Source organism: Haliotis asinina, chromosome 10 (genome assembly GCF_037392515.1).
Source record: "Haliotis asinina isolate JCU_RB_2024 chromosome 10, JCU_Hal_asi_v2, whole genome shotgun sequence".
NCBI classification, from domain to species: Eukaryota; Metazoa; Mollusca; class Gastropoda; order Lepetellida; family Haliotidae; genus Haliotis; species Haliotis asinina.
In genome coordinates this window covers 55,052,760-55,068,555 of record NC_090289.1, presented here as the reverse complement: position 1 = coordinate 55,068,555, position 15,796 = coordinate 55,052,760, and positions in this window count along the sequence as shown.

The window sequence follows — 15,796 nt, the reverse complement described above, 5'->3', positions numbered from 1 at the left end:
CAGTCAACACTTTGTCGTCAAACACATAGGATGTCCTGGAGTGAAATGTTGAATTACTTTGTTTCCATGACAGATTCTTTTTAAGGGCACCAGTGCCTTTCTGAGACCTCTCTAAAGCAAGGGGTCCTCTCCAAAGGCGCTCGTGTCATTGCGAGGATTAAAGATGTATTTACATAAGAACATTTTGAGATGACCCCCGGATTGAAGCGCTCCACGAAGCTGTACGCCGGGGATCCATCGACTCGTACTCTTGACCTACTGACGACCTTTTCAGTTACACCCGTCTTGTATGAAGCATGGGGTCAGTCAGTGAGTTTAGTTATACGCCTCGCAATATTACAGGTATATGGCGGCGGTCTGCAAATAATATAGTCTAGACCAGATAATCCAATGATCAACTTGGGATGCGATGACATGTGTCAACCAAGTCAGCGAACTTGAAGGGATCGCCTATTATGACCCGCGTGGTACTGACACATCAAGCTCCGGTGTTATTGACACATCAAGCTCCGGTGTTACTGACACACTCAGCAATATTCCAGTTGTATAGCAAAGGTCTGTAAAAACGTGAGTCTGGATCAGACAATCCAGTGTTCAACAACATTAGCATCGACCTGCGCAAATGGGAAGCGATGATGTGTCAACCCAGTCAGTGAGTCGTGTTGTTGATCACTGGATTGTCTGGTCCAGACACGATTATTTACAGCCCGCCGCCATATAACTGGAATATTGCTGAATGCGGCGTAAAACTAAACTCACTTACCCACTCACTCACTCACGTATCTTACAACAAGCATCGTCGCCTTTATGGCAAGCAAGGTTTGCTGAAAACCTGTTCAACTCCCGATCTTCCTGAACGCAGAGCTTTACTTCCAGCCACATGTCTTCCAGACTTTGTTTCACTGCATTACGTAGCTAAAAGAAAAGGTGCCGGCATTTCGCGGAGTCGCCAGGTGCCATACATTACCTGTCGTGGTATTGAAAGCTCTCACCTACTGTTTCAGTAAAGGATTGTTTTACGGATAATATGTATTTACCGGGCGTTAAAGCCATCAGTAGCAATGCCATGGAATAAGTTACCACGGTATTAAGTGATATTTTATCATAGATAATTTCAGAATACAGAACACTGAAAAAGCATCTTTTTACCACCAAGGGCATAACTAGGGAAGCGTAGTAGGACCACGGTGAAAAATTCTTTTGGTGTCACTATCTCCTGCGTAGGGAATACTATCTTCTACGTAGGTCTTAATATTTCCTACGTAGGACTTAGTATCTCCAACGTAGGTCATACATACTCTCTGCTACGTAGTACCTAATATATCCTTTGAAAGGTTCGGTTTATGAAGTCTGGTTATTAACTTGGGAAATGTTTGGTTATGCTGGACGCTAGATAGTAGAAATGCATATTCTTGACACTAACACAGTGTTGCTATATAGTGTTATTTTGTGTGTTTGTTTGTTTGTGTGTGTGTGTGTTACGCTTGGGTGACGTGGACCTTGATCTAATTGCAGCTATGGGTATTCTCTCTCTCTCTCTCTCTCTCTCTCTCTCTCTCTCTTTCACACACACACACACACACATACACACACTGAGGAGAGGGAGCAATTTCTGATATAAAATTCTCGTTATGACACGCCCTCCGAAAGTTTTGCTTGTCTTCATATGAGGCTAGGTTGGATCAGATATAACGCTCGCTTGGGGTTTGTTTTTTGTGATTGTTTACAAGTTGACTTGAATCGAGTGGAAAGGTGTTGAGTGAGACGTGAAGCAACACAGGATTTAAAGAGGCAAACGATTGTGATTATAGTTCTTTGAATAGGTATAATGCCACCAGTAGTCTAAGACACGTCTGTGCACGCAGACTAATGTGCAGCGACCTCTGAAATATCCCACGCATAATAGAAACATGTAACAAAGTGGAACATGTAACAGTGAACTAAGTGCAACAACAGAGCAAACTGAACTCGAGCTGTAAAGTACAACAGTCGGTCAAACACATGAAAGTAATATGTAACAATTATACTGTGCACTTGGAACTCTTCCAATACAAACAAAACCAAAAACTATATTTCCGTTGTTAGTGGTTCACCAGTTTTGAACCCACACTCCATTGCTTTGGTTTAGCAGGCTGGTATCTGAAGGCGGTAGTTTTTGAGTTACTTCCCTTTACAAAGCACATGTTTTGAACACAAGAAAATTGTTTTCAATCTGACTCCATCCAAATTTATCACAATCATGTATGTAAATATTTTTCAAATCTCATCAGTTTTGTGCTATATTATATCATTTAAAGCCTGAATCATGTCAACTTTTACAATCTTTTTTCTAAAATCCATATTTTTCAGCACCTGAGTGCTAGCCATTTATGTTTCTTGCAGTAACTTACCCTCTAAGGGGGTTCTGTGGAATAACCAGGGCCATCAAAAGTCTAGACTCACTTAAAACACTCACTATATGTTATATATGTATACGTGGTTACAGCGAGGGTGAATTTCTCCACCAACTTTGACGAAACACCTGCAAATCTGTAAAGTTTAGATAAGAATTTGCCATTTTTCACTGAGTTTCATCATTTGTTGAACGCATGACAATCATTTTGTCAACGTTACGAATGTATTTCCTATACATCAGTACATGTTTCAACAGTGTCCTTACCTTTAAACAGTATGGCACATTTTGCAAAATCTACTTTAGAACAGTTGACTGAAGTATGCGGCTACATTTACACTAGTGAGTCTGAACTTTTGATGGGTAGTAAAGCCGACCACACGAGTCTAATGGTAAAGGAAACACATGATAGTAGTCTGTAATGGTAAATATGACACATAACTGTAGACTCTAAACGTAAATGAAACAAACACGTGGTGTTAGATTCCAACAGTGACTGAAACAGGGAAAAATGAAATAGTTTCCGTATCTGGGCGAATTACGTTGACCATTTCAGATTAATTTTTATTAACATATATCGATCATCTCCTACAGGAGACCAAGGGATAATAAGTCCTACATAGGAAATAGCCAATCCTACTTATCTTACCACTATACTAATAGTACCGTGTTTACTCGCACTGATTTGAACATGTGAGTAAATTTGCATACATTAAAAATGTACGCACTGGAGTAAATTTGCAAACCTGGGAGTATACTTGCTAAGCTTTCACGTGACAATTAAAGACACCCCAGATTTCTGCAGTTACCTTTATGATGTAAAGATGGACTGTCGTCATTTTAACGCGTCTTAGAGGAGGAAATATTTTACGCTTTCCCTGAGTGTTGGTCTTTGGTGTGGCTTACAAAAAGAAAGGACTTTTTGGCGGAAAGAGAGATATCCACTGACTGGTGGGACCGAGTTGTCATGACAACATTTTCCAATGACGATTGGAAAAACAATTTCAGAGTGTCCAAGACTACCTTTGACGTTGTCTGTTGCGAACTTAATGAAACCTACTGGAAATTGTGTTCATGAGCCAGTAAGCGTCGAGAAATAGGTTGCAACTGCAATATACTGGTGAGCGTCATGTGTCGAATACAGAACAGTTGCAAACCTATTCAGTGTCAGCAAATCAACTGTGTGAAAGTGTGTACACAATGTTTCTAACGGTATTACAGATAATTTAACCCACAAATACGTCCAAAAGGAAATGACTTGAAAGAGTTATGCTAGGATATCAAGACATCTGGGGCTTTCCCAACTACAGTGGTGCCATCGACGGTTGCCCTATTCGTATTGTTGCACCAGAGGAAACACACGGAGATTATTTGAACAGAAAAGGATTCTACTCGTAAACTTTACAAGCTGTATGTGATCACAGATATATAGTCTGGTTCATAATTATTGAGAATTTTTCTTCTTACTTTGAGCTATCCTAACACCTCAACTGATTCACTGATACTTAAAACTAAGTAATGGTATAAGGGAGGTAACTCATCTTGGCCTACTGAGTATAGTACAATTAGAGTTACCTCCCCTGAATTTGTAGCAGACGTCATTTTCCTCAGCACTGTCAACAATGTCTGCTGAAGATAAAAGAAGGTTGATTTTTGAGTTGTGTAATCAAGGAATTGATGATGTAAATACATTGGCAGAGAGAACAGGAACTCCTCTTTCTACTGTGTATAGGATTAGGAAGAATTGTAAAGAGGAAAAGGATTTTGGGCACCAGAAAGGAGCAGGGAGACCCAGAAAATTGGACTTCTCAGATCGCGTCCGGCTGGGAATTTTAGCGTCTAAAAAGCAAAGGGCAAGCATCTCCAACATCAGGTATGAAATGATAGAAAGGGGATCAACAGTTGTATCAAAATCTACAGTTAGAAGAAATTTGATTGATCTTGGATGGGAGAAAAAGACTGGAATTCCTTCTCCTCTCATGAAACAAGAACATAAAGACAGGCGTGTTGAGTGGTGTTTGGCACATGAAAACTTTGACTGGGAAAATGTGATTTTTACTGATGAAAACTCAATATGGGTATATCCCAATAATGTGAAAATATGGACAAAGTCTGCGTCAGCACCGTTGTATCGACGACCTAAATACAGCCCAAAGTTTCATGTATGGGGAGGGATATCCTTATTAGGAACGACCTCGCTGTGTGTGTTTGAGGGAAATCTGACAAGTCAACGCTACACTAACATATTAGATAATTTTCTCCTTCCAAGTGCACATGTGTTTTATGGAAATGACTGGAGTTTGCAGCAAGATAATGATCCTAAACACACCGCAAAACATGCCAAGCAGTGGTTTCAGGGGGAAAATGTGACTGCATTACCATTTCCTGCATATAGTCCTGACTTAAATCCCATTGAGAACATTTGGGGGATGATGAAGGAATGTGTGAATCAAAAGGGGTTGATAAAAATTGAAGACCTGAAGAGAGAAGTGGTCCGATACTGGGACAGCATAACTCATGAGACACTAACCTCTCTGATAGGAAGTATGCCTACCCGTCTTAGACTGTGCCGTGAAGCTCAAGGAGACTTGATAAAATATTAAATTGTTACCTGCACAACATGAAAAGGTCAGTTCACTTTCACAATACATTCAATTTTATCTGATTTGTTCTCGTTTAATAATATGAAATGCTTTAGCTATTCTCAATAATTTTGAACCATACTGTATCTTTCGAGACATTAACATTGGCTGGCCAGGCAGTGTGCATGACGCACGCGTGAAGTATATCACAAAGGTTTCCCAAATGGAATAAGGGAATTGTGGTACCAACTAAAGCAGCAGCAATACCGGTCATGTTAACGGCTGACCCTGCATATCCATTGAAAAGTTGGTCAATGAAGCCTTTTCCCAACCATGGTCAGCAAACATTCAACTATCGACTGTCACGTGCAAGGATGACCACTGAGAACCCATTCGGATGTCTTAAGGGACGATGTCTTGATGTGAAGGTGGACTTTGCATGCACCGTGGTTGCAGCTTGTGTTGTTTTGCAAAACATATGTGAAATACAGAATGAGGAGTATGACCAGGAACGAAATGAAGAGAGAGATGATGCTGATACGGATATATGATAGAAATGACGGTGATGGAGATGATGAAGCAACTATGATATGTGCAAGAACAATTCGAGAAGACATTGCCACTGCCCTGTTGTGCAACCTAATCTGAAGGTGAACACGTTCACGAACTAATCAGAGATTGATTTACTGGACGTTCTTTATAATCATGCTTCAGATACCATGACTTATAAATGATGACTTTCAGATGACTTACCCATTAATCTGTTCCAATTACTGCTTCCTATATTAAAATACTTTGATCATGATCGTGTTTTTAAATGTATGCGACATGACCAGAAAGAAAAATTTCAACAATAAAACAGTAAACAAAAATGTTATCAAAGCTTCAATTTTGCTTAAAATGTACAAAAGGTGTGAAGCAATTGTCTCCTTGCAAAATTTCAAACAAAATGTCGCCTTCGACAAAAAACAAACAAAACAAAACAAAAACATTTTACTCAATTACATCCCCGATCTCAAAATGAAATTTTCAAAGTTTCTCATTTCTTCCCTCCTGACTCGCTTTAAAAGCAGTATTCACTGAAGAAGACTTGTCTTTGTTCTTGGAACTGTAGTTAGCACCCTCTTGGCTGCATTGGCATCAACATAATCGGTCTCCTTATCTCCGGTTGTAGAGGCCGTATCTCCTAGATAGGACATGTTTCTACTGTCATTCTCATCATCATTGCAGTCTCCCGGATCGCCATCTTCACTGTACGAATAAGTAGCCGGTCTCTTTTTTTCCGAAACTCTCAATGACTTTGATAGGCGAAGATGATGTCCTCGACCCCAGAATTTCATCCATCATGTCGCAGTATTTGAATGTAACCCTTCCTGTTCCACTCTTTTTCCGTTTTCCTTTAGTGAGTCTGTCGGAAAGCCTAAGCGTATGCATTTTCACTGTGCACTGGTCCGATGTCTTCTCATAACCACCTATTATCATGTTTTCAGAAATATTCTTATAAATGCTACCATTGCTTATTGTAGGATCATCCACTTGACATTCAGTGTTATTTTCTTTTCATAAATTAAGCAAATACATTGTTTCCTCATCAGGCCACACTAAACCTTTTCGTCTGCCTGACATTTAGTGTGCAATGAAAGTACACTGTCTAGACTGTACCAGACGTCTTGGACTAAAAATGGATATTATGAAATGTTTTAGGTGTATACACAGACAAACGCCCATGAAATATTGGTCACCAGATAAAATTTACACGTGAGATTAAATTTGCTATGCGTTAATATTGCCAAATTTGCATGGTCAGTAAATATAAATATATGCAAAAATACTTCTGCAACTGCCCAAACCACGTATGACGTTACTGATAACCAATCAGTTCTCCCCTCATTGACGATAATGAAGGCTCCCATCAAGGGACGCAACTAGTGATGTGACGGCTCTGAAATTGAAAATCGATGCTGAAGTATCGTGTTCTTATTCGGCTGAGAATGTACGAAACATCAAGTGCAAATTTACACCATATGCAGAATTTACATGGGTGTGCAAATCGGTCCATGTAAACAGGGTATACTGTATACGGTATATAATGTATACACATTTGTTCATTGTAACTCCTACGTAGGAGATACTATGACCTACGTGGGAGATAGTATGTATGATGCTAAATCCTACGTGGGAGATACTAACTAGGAGTTAGAATAATGAGACAAAAATACTTTTCACCGTGGCCCTAATACGCTTCTGCAGATAACACTGGTGATTTTGTCAGAAATGCCGCTTCAGGAGAATCTGCCGTGTTTGTTGGGGATTGTTCTGGCTTTATTAAATATATAGTACATGAACACGTAAAATAGTTTGCTTTGATTGTGTAGTGATCATGACAATGTTAACATTGAAACCATTCTGATTTATCGAGTGAAATAAGTAGATTGTATAGTTTAGAGTTTGAATCTTGCCACTTTTGCCACTTTTGCACTCTACCTTTTTACCATATGTTGATGGTTTTTAGTATTTCATCTATACTGAGTCAAAAAAGAAACTTCACAAATTGTAATTGTTAAAAATAATCAATATTTTTCTCTGATCTTACACCTATGTATCCGAAACGGGATCCCAATCTTTCAAATAGCGTTTTGCACGTGCAGTCTATCACGTGATCTTCGCATCGAAGTTTTTTTCATTTGTACGTGTTTGCAGTGCCCTCAAGAATAAAAAAAAACTTTTAAAGAACAGTTCTAAAGGTACTTGAAATGCAACGATTGTGAAACATGCAACGCGAACGTGCCGTTGGCATGCTGCAAGCGGGACGATCAGTCATTGGCGTCCCAAGAGCAACGGGATGCAGCCGTCGTACTGTGCATGACTTGCGAGGTCGTCTACAACAAACTGGCACCGCTTCTGATCGACCAATTTCGGGTCGTGTGTGTCAAATCGTCCTACGTCACCTACGTGACAGATTTCTGCCGGCTACACGAACCAAGGATGAGTTGTTTTGAGGTCGACTGTAATTACATTATCCATTCTCGACGTCCATATCGTGTGCCAATACTGACGCCGTTTCATCAACGTCAACATCTGCTGTGGACCCAACGTCACCTCCGATGGACCCAGAGAGACTGGAATCAAGTCGTCTTTAGCGATGAATCCAGGTTTACCCTCATATTCGCGGACGGCGGGCATAGAGTCTGGAGACGACGACGTGAACGGTAGACTCAAAGTTGTGTACAGGAAGTCGACAGATTCGGAGGCGGAAATTGCATGGTGTGGGATGCTTTCTGTTGGAACAATCGTTCCCGATCTCAGGTTATCCATGAAACCTCACAGATGCTGCTTGTCGGGACCAGATGCTCACCCCTGAACTCGTTTCTTTCATGGCGGCTCATGGCCCAGGTCTACAGTTCCAGCATGATACCGCACTGTTGACACATTCAAAACGCTGGAATCAACGTCATCGACTGGCCATTGAGGTCCCCGACACTAATTTATTCTTGTGACTTGACATTCCGTATACCCATGTTTTGGAACGGCGGTTTAGCCTAATGGAACTGTTTGTGGCACTGGCAGTGTATCGAGTACATCACACAGATCTCAGCAATGAAATGATAACAGTTTCACCATCCTACCATCTCTTTTTCTTTTATAGTGTCCTGAGGAAAGAATGTGAAGTTTCTTTTTTGACTTTATTTTGGGTTTTTTTTTTCACTGCTGGGGCCCACTGAGTGAGTCTGTTTTCCTAGCTGTAATTTTATTGTGACGTTTGAAGAGCGGGACATGAAGTGTTGCTCTCATTTATGTTATGCAATTACACTATTGCTATGGAGCAGCATTGACATGTATGTTTATTACGATGACTTGAAGAAATTAGTTTAAACTATAGATTAAAGTACCCATACTATTAACATGTATTAAAACTATCTTTATATTTGGCTATCATGAATACACAGGATATTCAAGACTGATTTTGCGTCTTTTCTATGTTTTTAAAACTTTGCGTTATTTTGGCTACAGTCTAAAAGATTTAGCTTGGCTTCGTTGCGCGCGGGTCCGCGGTTGTGGTCTCTAAGTATTTTAGAAATTATGTCGTTGAGACAGTTAGGACTGTTGATCTGTAGAAATTGAATAACTCCTTGCTACAAGATCACCAGTTTGTTAACGAAATAAAGTATATTTATATCTGATGTCAGAAAACAATATGCTATTCTATCTATCCTCAGGAAGCCACTGACCAAGTCCCTCATCACAGTCTTCAACTTCAGACTGATGATCACCTCTTTAGGGAAACTCTTATCATGAAAATTAGGGGAAATCAATATCATATTCTTCATTTATGAAAAGCAGATGACTATAAAAGAGAATGTTAAAGTCGTGTCTCATACGCTGGTCTAGTGTATTGGAGTAAAACAGCCACCGCTTTCAATTGTCATACGTACAATCCATCCTTGCGTCACACTGGGTCATTAGGTGGCACCAGGTGTGAGCTGTACAGATGTTGATGAGGGTGGTTTGATGACGGACTGCACATGACATGCAACCAAATATCTCACAGGAAATCTCGAACTGATTGTTTTATAAGATGTCGAGCTGATCAATTAGAAATCTTTTTGAGGTTTCTCATCTTATCAGGATCAAGATTTTGGTTTTGTGTATAAAAAACTTCCATTGTCATGTACCTCTAAAAATATTGTTGTTTATATTGGGGATGCATTGCAGACCTTACATACCAGTATGTGCACATAAAATTCCTCTATGTGCATTAAATTAATTGTCATATATATTGAAATCTATATATACTAGCCACATAAAGAAACTGTGCATTGTCAAAATAATATCCCTGTTAATAAGTACGATAACAATGTCAAAGGTAGATATAAACTTTAATGGAGGGGTCGTGAGACCAGGGCCATGACATTGCAGACAAGGACTTGCCTTCGTATGTCCAAGAATCTGATCCCTGTAGCCCACACCAGTTATAGTGCCGTGAACAATCACCAAGGGAGTTCTTTGGAGTGTTGTTATTCCGAGTGTTGTTAATCATCACGGAATCAACACCAAAGTCATTCCTGTCCAAGACACAAGCTTGTGCATAACGTTCTCCCACGCGTTGACGTCCATCATTATGGGAAATGTTAAACCTGGACTCATCTGCACAGGCAACATTTCTCCACCAAAACAAGGGTCTGCGGACATTCGGTGTGTTTGTCGGTGACGTTGTGTCAGGATAGGTCGTATGGCGGGACGTCGTGGTCTGATCCGGTGATGACGTAAACGTTGTCGAACCGTGTTGGGGTGAATACGGCGAAGTCCTGGGATGGTTCAGGCAGCCATCACTACAGTCTAAAACATGTGGCGAAGATGGGTCATCCTTATCCATCTGTCCGGCCTTGACGTTGTTACAAGTGAACGTCTAGAACGTGGTCGATCGATGACGGCATTTGTGTTCTGGTACCGTCGTACCGGTGCAGAAATGGTGCTCCAGTGGCAGTGGAAATGTGCAGCCACTTGTTGAGATATTCCCCCACGGACCATCCCAGTGGCATCATGACGTTGTGCAGACGTTTGTCTTGGCATACTATGCGTTTCAATAGCCGTTTAGTTTTTTGAACGATCGCAAGGGCAGGGACTGAGCTTTCCAAAGTGAAAGTATTGTGTGGCATTCATTTGCCCTGTGACTCTTTCCCGGAATGCACGTTCAACAACGTATTGCATGTCTCAAGCACGAAACCACTGACGTCATGGAACATGGCACGTGCATGCATGTTTGATACATGTCACTAATCTCTGAGTATAAATGCTTATGTGTCAACACATGTTTGATGATTTTAGATTTTAAATTTTTGTCTGCAGTTTCTTTATGTGCCTAATGTTATACATGTATGTGTGATTGAACAACCCTGTTTACTACATTAGGAATGTGGCATTGTCCTTTTTCAAGACGTGTACATATTAGTCTGTGGGAGACACTGACATTTATGTGCATGTGCTCTGGAAAACCTTGTTTGGAACGGTATCCCCATCAATTTAGATGTTGTGTGCATGTTCATGCAGTATTTCAATTTTGAACATGTGGTTTAAACATATTTTGATTCTCAAAGAATCTCTTTTGGTAAGCAAGCAAAATATTGCTTTGATTAATACTTCGCCAGTACGATACAATGTTACAGAATACACAAAACCGGATACGACAAATTATAGCATTGTGATGAGGGGGTATACGGGGTTATAAGAGTCCCGTTTTATCCATCGAGCCAGATTCCGGCTGAAACGGCCCCACAATCCCACACGGCCTGGTAGGGGTGGATGGGGCGGAGGGGATAACGGAGAAGATGACCGAGCTAAGGAAGACAAAAGTACTCCATACTCTATCATGGTCTTCCTTACTGCTTGAAGATGGACCTTTTCACACTGTAGTCTATGATCACTTCGGTGAACGGAAACAAAGAACTTATTCACAGTGAGCTCCAGAAAATAGCCGAATTCGTCCACAATTTTATCAAGACACAACAATTGATTTTGTAACAGAAAGCTAATTACCTTATCAATAACATTCTCACAGGTGATCAATGTTTCTACAAATGACTAGTTAGCCACAGCAAACCGCAACTCTCTACACTATTTGTGTTTACTTAGATGACAGTTCTACTTGCATATTTGATGTAATGTTATGTATATATTTATATAGTGTAGCAATGGCTACACATGCCTTATTTATATTAAACTGTAAAGCTTGTTCACCAATCCCAATCAATGCTTAAGAAACAAAAAAATCACAATATGGGTGCCTTCTCACATAGTCAGATTCCACTGTCACAACTGATGTCTCACATAGCCATTCGATGGGAGGACACTAGGATACTATCTACCAGCAACAACAACTGTCGCCAAAGGAAACAACAAGACGCCATCGAGATCTGGAGACAGAAACCAGCAATCAGCCGTGACCAAGGAGTGTACCCCCTAGTGCCTGGGACTTATTGATAAATTATTCTTATCTATCTGTGTACATTCTAAGTAATTCATTAGTGTTTACACAACAGTGTGCCAATGTATAGCCAATCTACCCGCGTACATCCTTATTAACTTGTGTTTGTACATCATCAACCCTCATGTAATCATGTTCATCAACCCTCATGTAATCATGTTCATCAACCCTCATGTAATCATGTTCATCAACCCTCATGTAATCATGTTCATCAACCCTCATGTAATCATGTACATCATCAGTACTACTGAACTTTGGAACTGTTTGCTTGAAGAACTCATACTTAAAGATTCACCAAGTGAATTGAAGAATACGATTACATCATATTATGTTACTTTGAATTTTTTTTGGTTCGATATGAATAATGGAAACAGGCTCAGTCAAACAGTCCTCTGTAGGTAAGATTACAATGCAGTAATTTAACAGCTCTTATTAACATGCAGCGATGTTATAACACAAATGATGCTCAGTGTGGTATTCTAGAATTACACAGATCTACAAATCAAATCCGTGCATGTTTGTTTTGCGAGTAATGTATATCGTTAATGTATGTATGTATGTATGTATGTATGTATGTATGTATGTATGTATGTATGTATGTATGTATGTATGTATGTATGTATGTATGTATGTAATTGATATATCAATTACAAATATAACAAACGCACACACACATTAGCCTATATATTAAATCGTGTCACATTGATTGTAGATGTAGACAATAGCCCTTGAACAAAGGCTCACGCTTCGGCCGCTATTGCTGATTCGGCGGCTTTCATCTCTCACCTAGCCATAGTGCAATGCTGGTTCTACAAGACCTGTTTGGTGAGACTCCTGGTGGTTTGGTCTCAGCCTGCTCAACAATAATGTAATGTGCACATGGCCGTGACTGAAGGGACTAATTGGAAATTCAGTGGGACTCTTATCGGGAGGATTAGTTATACTCTATTTCGACACTTGTAGGTAGTACAGGGCCGCTCCCAAACAGGACCGTAGCAGTAAAAAGGCGGTAAAGAATATAAATCACTTCATGGTCTTTTATTCCACATGTATATGGCATTGACAAAATATTGTTTCATACATAAAGTCATCATATAGTTTCATTATCAATATACAATATATACAATATTTACATTGCAATGGGCACACATCAGTTCAATGAACATTTCACTGATTTCAAGCATCATACATTTATTACAATGTAGATCTCACTTGACATTCTTCAAACTAGATGGACAGGATGTGATACTGCATCAACATAGAGCATGGTGTCTCCATGGCCATTTCTGTTGCTATCTTTCAGTGTCTGTAGCCTATGTTCGAGTTCACGGTAAGCTTTCTTTTTTTGGCCTGGAATGAAGTCAGCGTGCATCTGGACAATTCTAATTTCAGTAAGAGATTGCACTCTTTGTAACACAGTCAGAAGTCTATATATATTTGGATGGGGATGGCCAATGAGCTTGTCTAATTTACTGTGTCATCCCTCGTCGTGGTTGATAGTTCTGGGGCCGCCGTTGTTGTAGTGGCTTCAGCATACACGTGGCAAGCCTTCTACCCACTGCTCAGTCACGTCAGCAAATCTGTGAATAGAGTCTACATGGGTTTGTCCAGAGTCTAAAGTCTCAAACCTGACATCATCAATAGATTCAGCGGTAGGGCTGCTTCTCTTCTTACAAGTCTTTGGATCAGATTAGTACGGAGTCTGAAGGCCACAAGATTGGACTTTACGCCACAAACACTGAGTGTAGTGAAAGTAGCAGCCCTTAACTATTATCTTACCTCACACATGAATGTCGCTTTCTGATTGGCTAAGCGCTATTCTATTATTTTCAGTGTACCCCGCTTACAGGCGATGTATTATTTTCAGTGTACACCGCTGGGAATTCCGAACTCTTCTGGTGCTTCATGGTAGAACTTTTTTATCTCGAATAACATTGAATCACGGAAATTACCGATTTTGCCTCATAATCCTCTTAGTCCTTAAATATACAACTTGCCTAGATAGCAAAAAAAGAGGTGTGTCCGCCAGGACTGTCGAAAATTGAAATTTTATCAATTTGATTACGTAAGGAGGTAGTCAAGCGTTAACACTATGAAGTTCGACGCTCCGGACATGGAGGAAAACAAAATACGTTATGTAGTACATTCTTCATTGTGGTCACTTTGAGCAAGGTTGTAAGTCTGATCAGCACAGCTCATTATGGGAATCTCTTGTGTCTGAAGCTGGTCGTTGAGACTCTGAAGACTTCCGTCAAATTCTTGTTTATTCATTATTTTGGCCACTTTGTTACAATATGCAGTGTACACTGCTCACAGACCCTTGATTCAAACGATGACGCAAACCTTCTCCATTATTGTTCGTGCGACGGCAATCATTCAGGAACTGGACCCATGGCTCCTTCTTTCACTGATGTCTTTGTGTATGTGTTCTCCCTCGTTAATAAGAGCTGAGTCTTCTGCTATTCACAGGTTAAAGTTCCGCAAGGCAGTTGACACGCCGGGTGTTACTAGAATAGTGTTGAACATTGTCACACTCCCCTGCTTTTTGATAGTCCGGTTGTGTATTCGATGAAACATTCGACAATACGGGTGTGATCCAAAAGTAGATTCGGATCGGGGGATATGGATAAAATTGGAAGAAAAACCCCGTGTACTCATCACAATGGTGCACCGAATTTATCATAACGAATGTTTAAATCTCTCATTATGTAAAGGTAGCATCAAAACAAAATGAAATTCAATCAGATATTTTATTAACATGGTAATGTGTGCTCCTCCATGGTTCACTGACTGCCGGGGATGCATGCTTTTCACACGTGGTGGGGTACAACTTAATGATTTATTCTCCCTCTCAAGGCCACGTGAAACAATCAGAAATGGACATTCTTAAATGATCTAGGATACAGCACGTGCTTGTGAACCTTGAGCTTGCAGTTACATTTCACCAACTGTGTACAAGTATTGATCTAGAATAATTTTTCAAATCGTTTAGTCTTAAATATGTATTCATGCAGGGGTTCCATATATGTTCTTGTTGACATTGTTGATTGTTGTTATCTTCTGGTGATGGTACTAATGTCTCAAAACATTTGAAGTAAATACACCGGGTTTGTACGTGTATGGTATTTATATGTGTAAGTGATGACTAAATTTGTGCACAATCGGTACCGTACGAAGGGACCACGTCAATCCATCTCGGGTCCTTGCAGGTAGCAAAAGTGTTGTAAGTCCCTATGGTGATCTACCTTCAGTTCCTGGCGGTCTGTGACCTGCTCTCATTTTGTATAACATGTTTGTATTTTATGTATTATCCGAGAAGTGCTATCATATAAATATTGAATGATTGGTTTAAATCTCACTGATATCCTTGTACTGTCACTTACTGACAGGCTGTACAATACACATCTACTCGTTATCGACGTTTAACTGGGTCACGTGAGGGTATGGCTGACTCGTTATCGACGGTATATAAACTGTTTTCGTCAATGATTTGCTTTAATTTTATTTTCTACGAACTTTGTTTATACAGATAAACCGAAACAATTTGCATTGTATTTTCATTAAACGTAGAAAGGATTTTCTCAAGTGTCAGAATAGTTAGATAGACATTGATATTTGCTGTTATGCAAACCCAAACAATTAAATTTTGAAATTAAGTTAGGTTGCCTGTGGGTCAAACTGTTTCGCCATTGTGGACTGACATTTATAACTGTGCTTTGAGTAAAAGTAAATATTCTGTACCATGGGCCAAAAGTTACATACATTGAATTTTGTGTCATGATACTCAGAAATGTACTTTCATTCATTTGCAAATTCCAAAACATGGAATAAAAATCTGCA